The sequence below is a fragment of the Nuphar pumila genome, chromosome 2 (genome assembly GCF_984573655.1).
Source record: "Nuphar pumila chromosome 2, dmNupPumi1.hap1.1, whole genome shotgun sequence".
Lineage (NCBI taxonomy): Eukaryota > Viridiplantae > Streptophyta > Magnoliopsida > Nymphaeales > Nymphaeaceae > Nuphar > Nuphar pumila.
Genome location: NC_143250.1, coordinates 23,079,848 through 23,086,566, shown reverse-complemented (window position 1 = coordinate 23,086,566; position 6,719 = coordinate 23,079,848). Strand labels below are relative to the sequence as shown.

Genomic DNA, 6,719 nt, shown 5'->3' with positions numbered 1-6,719 from the left:
TCATACCATCAGGTGGAGTTGCAAAGGGGTCGGACCTGGGCTGAACTGATACTGGATCTGACTTTCTGTAAGGGGTTGATTATGGATTTGTACCTAACTTGGACAACATGGTAGAGTTTATGATCTAGATGTAGCACCTGACCCCTTTTTGACACTGGATCAGCAAAAAATCGGGTCAGCTATATTGATTTTCTTATAAGATATAAAAAAAGGTTGGGTGAAAATAGGTTCTAACCTTGAATCAACTGAACCTGAAATCACTTGTTTTGGATTGGATCCATTTATAACACAAAGTTGGTTTTTGGTAGTCCGCTGAAATTTTCTTCGATTAGACTAAAAGGTTTGGTGTGAATTTTAAAAAATTCCCTAATATTTATAAAAAAAATATAATCGCAATGCACTTTCCTCTTCAATAGAACCAAAGTTATGGTTGAACCAAACTACAGAAGCACAACAACCACTTGGAATCGACCATTTAATTTGCACCATCTTAACAACATAAGAAGAAAAAATCTGTGGTCAATTTCGGTTGATAGGGTGAGGACTCTTGTTGAGGGCTGTCAACGGATCAGGCTCCATACCCGGGCCTAATCGAGTCAACTATAAGAGAAACCATATCCGGACCCGATAAGAGCTACATGAACCAGACCTGGACCATACTCTATAAAATAATAATTTTTTATCATTTTTACATTGAAAATTTGCAGGTCTTAATCAGAACTCAGGTGGGTCCCAGATCTCGTATAAAATTTCACAAACTATACCAGGATTCATGTATTAATCGAATCTTTGGGTCTGGACCCGGGTCTTAATCGGGTCTTTTTATTTGTCACCGCACCCTGACCCTATAAGGTTTGGTCAGGGTCGGGTCTAGATGAACCCGAGACACCCTTATTCTTCTTGGAAAGGAGATCCCCAATCATCATCATCATCAATGTCAACATTTTTTAAATCAATTTTAATTGTCATTTAGATAAAAAAAAAACTTTTAAGGAGATCGACGCCACAACCATCACCATTAAGATAAATCAAAGTGCGATCATCATCATTATCACATCATATGAACAATAACCACATAAAAGTAAAACCATGGTGGCCACATAGATTGAAAGCTTCTAAACTTCAACCAATAATCGAGCTGAATGTTAGGTAAATCTCTCATATGAGAAAAGATATCACAGTCGCTATTATGGGCAAAATAGATTTAAAAGTAATAAACAGAAAGGGAGATCATCATCATCATCGAATTATATCTAAAACAAAGTAGCACTTAATTTATTCCAACAGTCTTAGAACAGATGAGAAAGAAAAAGAAAAAGAACAATTAAAAGAGAAAGCTTATTCACTTAAACCATATGCATCTTGGCCCTCAAGCTCGATCGTACGTAGTCAAGCTCAGTTGACGCTGCAGGTGGTCGACTTGGCATCAGACTGATCACTTTCAGGGCCAACAACCCAGACCGGTTTGACCGAGTCGGCCTTGTCTTGCACGTGCTCTGGTAGCAGCGCCATCATCTTATAGAACCCAGACATGGTCTCCATCGCCCCGTTAACCACATCGTTGACCAGCTCATTTTCCGGACAGCCACTGCCGCCGCTGCCGCTGCCGCTGCCGCCACCACCATATCCTAGCATGACCTTAGCTGCTGGTGGTGGCCTCATCTGCAGACAGGCCTTGACCAGTGAGTCAGCGGCACCCAGGGACATTGCGACCTCCCTGTACAAGCCATTCTGGATCATGATGTAGTCCCTCAACGCACTGTAGTTGCCACCCAGTGCTTCCAGCAAGGCTCGGATGTGGTGGGCCTGTGCGTCGGACAACGCAACCAATGCTTCAGCCTCCCTCTTCTTCGTGTACAGGTCAGCATCCGCCTTCCTCTGACTGGCGTACAGCTCTACGTCAGCAGCCATCCTCTTGACCTCAGCATCCTTCTCCTCAGCATAGTACAAGGCATCGGTGTTTTTCTGTTGCTGATAGTACTTGGAATTGGCATCCTGGACCTTGGATTCAAAGTCCAAAGCAGCCTGGGCCCGGGCCCGTTCTGCACTGACCAAGGATTTCTTAGCCTCGAGTTGGAGGTCCAGCTCGGCCTCGCGGATCGCAGTTGCCTTCTCGGCCTCGACCCGAGCAGTGTTTGCCCGACCCTCCGATACGGCCTTCCGCGTCTCCAGCAACCAAGCAGAATCGGCTACAGCAGCATCCATCTCGTTCTGGAGGATTTCCTTCTCGGATGCCATCTTCATCTCCACTTTTGTCGATTCGAACTTCATCGTGTCAGCATTGATCTTGGTTTCGCTGTCTAGCTTGGCTGCGTTCTGTTGGATCCTGGCCTCTCTGGCCTTGGACCCGATTCGACCCTTCGTCTCGGTTTCAGCAACATCACTGGCAGCCTCCATCTGGATCTTCCTGCCCAAATTGTAGAAATAGCTGCACCCTTCGATGTCTTTGAGCTGCTTTACGTTGGCATTGTATATGTATAGCCCAAACTGGTTGAGCTCCAGCTGGATCTTATCAAACACCTCCCTCTTGAACTCCTTGGTCCCCTTGAATACCTCCTCGATGGTCATGGACGCAGCAACAACCCTGGTCTCACCCATTATGATGCCCAGGACCAAGTCCTCCAGGTGCTTGGCAAAATTCTTGCTAGCCAAGGGCATGACCTTAGCGTACTTCATCAAGCTCTCATCGTCGTCGACGTGTGGTCCGATCGTAAAGACAGCCGGCAGGAGAAAGCGGAGCTTCTCCGAGCTCATCGCTTGGACGTCGACCGAGTAGTTTACCGGAGAGGTCTTCACCCTGGTGCAGTGCTGGCCCGGCCATATCCAAGCCTTCCTGCTCAACTTGATATCCTTGATCCGGTAACCAGTGATCACCAGGATCTCAGAGGGCCTGGCCACCTTGAACGCCATTCCCTTTCCCTAATGCACGAATGTATGTGACGATAACCAATTCAAGGAAGATGGCCGGGGGAGAGGATGAGGACTCAAGTATAGGAAAAGGGGTATTTGAGAGCAAAGGATATAGGTCTAAATATAGAGAGGGGATCAGCTAGGGAACTCTTCAAACTGCTACTAATGGGGGAGGATCCGGCCCGGGTATCTCTCTAGATGTGATCAGCTGAGAGATATTCGCTCTGGTCAATCACGCCACCAGATGTGATCATGTGAGATTCTCTCTCTCTCTCTCTCATAATCAAACAGGTAATTGTTGGTATATATATATCGTGGAAAATAAATTTTCCTGTTTCACCCCTTATCGCATTTCATTTGGTTTTATAGCTGGCCGGGTCATACGGAATCATCACCGTAGACCATAGTAAGAGAAAGACACGCAACACATACCCTGGGCCACTTGGATCCACAACCTTGCAGTATGGGAAAATTGGTTTGGGCTTTATGAAATTGTTAGAGCGTCCTCCGCACCGCGCATTAACTTTCACTTCTGTTCCGCTCATCCCCTATATTAAATCTTATGATGCAAGTTTGTTTTGATCAAATCCAACACTGTAGATGAGTTTAACATGGTAGATTTAATAAGAATCGGCCCTTGGATTGTATTTTTCAACGAAAAATATGATTTTTTTTTTAAATCACAAAATTTTGCAATTTGTCAACGTTGATTTTTGAATCGCCGAATACATGAAAGATTTCACGATTTAAATATCTTCACTAAATGAATGATGTAAATCACATGTGTAGTCAGATTTGATCAAAACAACTTGCATGAATGAAATCCCAATGAGGGGTTTGAAGATAGGGATGACATAGGCGATGAGTGAAACCTATTTGCAGTAACTTTCCTTTCCTCCACCAGTCGTTAGCAAAATGGAATTGCACCAGATCCTGGTTCAAATTTCAAGATTATACAGTCCTTACTATCTAGCTAGCTGGGTATCAAATAGACTTCACACAGGCCGAATCGTGGCAGATCTGAATCCAATTCCGATTTCTGAGCAACATGGAAGTTGGTATCCAGATCTGAACAAAGAGGAGACGTCCATGAAAATCAAACCTTGACCAGCCATCTAGTTGCCAGAGCCCCCCACCCCACTACTCAAACCCCTTTGGGGCAACTGGAACTGCAGGTTGAACATGCAAACGATTGGGCATGAGCCATGGCCACTGCCTATGGATGCATGGGTGGACCAGTAGGCACATCCAACTATAAAATGAGCTGGGCTGGGCCTCTTGTCCGCCCTTCCAAACACCCACAAATTGGCCGTGTTAATCGAGATCCGGGTGTCATTCATTATCATGGACCCTACCTGGATCCGATATGTACAGGGTTGATGCCCAGGTGAGGAGAAAAGAAATACATTATTTCATTTCTCTTTCCCTTTGGGCAATCAGTTGCTAAAAGTCATGGAAGGAAGGACAAACCCACAAGTCTTGGGGGAACATTTTTCATTTGGCTCAATGAGACTCATTTTCATCAAAGGTTACGGTGGGCACTTGTCTTGCGTGCTTAGTGAGGCTAAATTAATTAAAGGGAAATTTTCAAACACTCTCAAAGTTTCAGTAATAATAAAAAAACACCAAAGCTTCAAATATTGTTAAAAACAGACCTAAACTTTTTCATGGTTAGTTTACTTCCATCCAAGTTGCTATTAAATGTGTGATAAATTACAGTTTTATCCTCCAAATGTATTTTAAGAATATCACCTATCTTTTTAAGAAACTTTTAAAAACACATAAATTATTAATGATAATTGAAAACACACTTAAATTTTGGAAGGTTTTAAGAACACATCTAAGGTCCTGTTTGGATGGCAGGGGCAAAACCTTTTTGGCAAACTTCGTTTAATGAAAACCTAGCTTTTAAGGCTATTTAGATGGCTAAAAAAAGAACATTAGAAAGACAAGCATTGTAGATTATTTTCTAGCCAGCCGCTGACCGGAAAATAGTTGTGCCCATGCCGCCCTTGTCAGGTGGCACTAGTGCGGCCGATGGTTGGCTAGAATGTGGCCTGCCATGAAAATAGTAAGATGTGAAATTAAGAAAAGAAAGCCTATTTTCTATCCAATTACCAGCTGAAAAAATGGTTGACTAGTACTGCACAACTGGAAATGGCCACTTGGTACTGTGAGATGAGAGGTATATTAGGTTGAAATGGGAGAAAGGATGGAGAACAAGCCCTCCCCTCACCGATAAACCAAGTTGTTGGGTGAGGGTGGGGGGTGTTCCGGTAAATCTGGGTTAAACTGTAATACCCCAAATTTTTAATGATTAATAAATTTTGAAGAAAATTCAAGTTTTGATTCGTGGATATGAGTTATACCTGTATTCATGAGGTAATTATTGATCAAAATAAATACTTGAACTTATATTTGAAATCTTGATAAAATTCTATAGAGGATTGCTAAAAAATTGAAATTCAGGAATATTTTTATAATAAATTAAGTTGTCATGGGCAAAATAATAATTTTTCAATCTAGTGGCATCCTTAGGTAAAATTTCCAACTATATAAGGGTAAAATAGTAAATTTACTTTTAGGGATATTTTTAAGAGATTAATAAATTTGTCAGGGGTAAAACGATAATTTGCAACTTCAATGGCATGCCTAGCAATCTTTTGAATTGAAGAAAGATAATAAAGTAATTTTTAAATTCTCGTATGAGATTCCTGAAATAGTAGATTTGATTAGGGGTAGTTTGGGTATAAAAAAATAGAAAATCAAATAAAATATAATATTTTATATAATTTTATTCAAGAGACCATGGTTTTGAAAAACTATTGGCCCAAAACCATGGGTAGACATGTGTTAACTCAAAGTGAGGAGGTGACACCCAGCCTTCTTCCCTTTTTGACAATTGTCAGAAAAAAAATTAATGAAAATTGACAAGTGCCACAAAATATTCATTTTTTTAATCAACTCAATTGACAAATGTCACTTGAGTGGGGCCCATGGATGGGGGGGGGGGGCACCTCCTCTCTCCTCTATAAATACCCCTTCTCTCTCTCCCCAAGTTTTGAACCCCCTTCTCTCTTTAAGCTCTCTCACTCTCCTACTTTCTCTCTCTAGCCTTGAGCTTTCTCTCTCTAGATTTTAAGCCTAAACCTTTGTCAGATCTTAATTTTTTTTCTAACAAACCCCTTCTAGCTTCTTCCCTCTCTCCCCAAATGAGATTCGTTCCTTTATAGAAGTTTCAACGAGTTAGATTCAACCTCAGGAATGCTGCCTGCAAGAGTTCTGCTAAAATTAGTAGAAAATCAAATTTTGATCTTAAAAGCGTTGCTAAAATTTTCTAAAATTAGGTTAGTATCTGAATACTTCTTTTAAAACCAATTTCATGATTATAGAACTTCCTATTCTCCCTCTGAACCCTAGGATTTTTCTCTATGAATTTAAATTTTGGTAATTTTGCCAAGATTTAATCCATCCTCGCCTCTACATAGGGAAAGTTTTGTTAAAATTTTTCTAAATATTTTTAAGTACTTAGAACTACTATAGCAGTAGTTTTGGCAAAAAAATTCAAAAAATAGAGTTTTTATAGCAGAAGTTTTGGCAAAATCTTTTTAAAAGATTTTTAAAAAGTAGAATTAGTATAGCAGTAGCTCTAGACATTTTTTTTTAAATAATTTTTAAAACTTTGAATTATTTTAATCAAAATTTTGGCAATTTTTTTATATATATTTCAAAATTTTTGAGTTTATTTAGTAGAAATTATGTCAAAATTTTAATAGTTATTTAAAAAAAATCAATTTTTATAAAGGAAA

The 6,719-nt window shown here is 40.5% G+C and overlaps 1 pseudogene; it reads right to left on the bottom strand.

Annotated features, from left to right (window-relative positions):
- Positions 1 to 1,395: 1,395 nt before the first annotated feature.
- LOC149845029 (flotillin-like protein 3 pseudogene) lies at positions 1,396 to 2,910 on the bottom strand (annotated as a pseudogene).
- Positions 2,911 to 6,719: the final 3,809 nt, after the last annotated feature.